The sequence below is a fragment of the Sinocyclocheilus anshuiensis genome, unplaced genomic scaffold, assembly GCF_001515605.1.
Source record: "Sinocyclocheilus anshuiensis isolate Anshui unplaced genomic scaffold, SAMN03320099.WGS_v1.1 scaffold920, whole genome shotgun sequence".
Taxonomy (NCBI): domain Eukaryota; kingdom Metazoa; phylum Chordata; class Actinopteri; order Cypriniformes; family Cyprinidae; genus Sinocyclocheilus; species Sinocyclocheilus anshuiensis.
In genome coordinates this window covers 349905-350219 of record NW_015552604.1, presented here as the reverse complement: position 1 = coordinate 350219, position 315 = coordinate 349905, and the positions used below count along the sequence as shown (strand labels likewise).

Below are 315 nucleotides of genomic sequence, written 5' to 3'. Positions count from 1 at the left end.
ACATACATATATATATATATATATATATATACACACACACACACACACACACACACACACACACAGTAGTCAACATCTGAAGTGGATCAAAACCTCATCAAAGTTGTCCTAAGACAAGAACGCATTTTGGTTTTAGGTTTAAAGGTTTTGATCCACTTCTAATATTATACATTACACACACACACACACTCACATAAATAAAAGTATAATTTTCTTGGATAAAAGTGAATCTTTAATTTGACTCGGTTAAAATAATTAAATTTTTGCATAGTCTTGTAATCAACAGCATAAAATAGTGTACATGCACAAAAATCT

General features: G+C 29.5%; 1 protein-coding gene across 1 annotated transcript in view; it reads right to left on the bottom strand.

Moving 5' to 3' along the window:
• Window positions 1-315, bottom strand: part of LOC107665833 (regulator of telomere elongation helicase 1-like) — a 16328-nt gene that overhangs the window by 4125 nt on the left and 11888 nt on the right. The gene's annotated exons all lie outside the window — the stretch shown is intronic.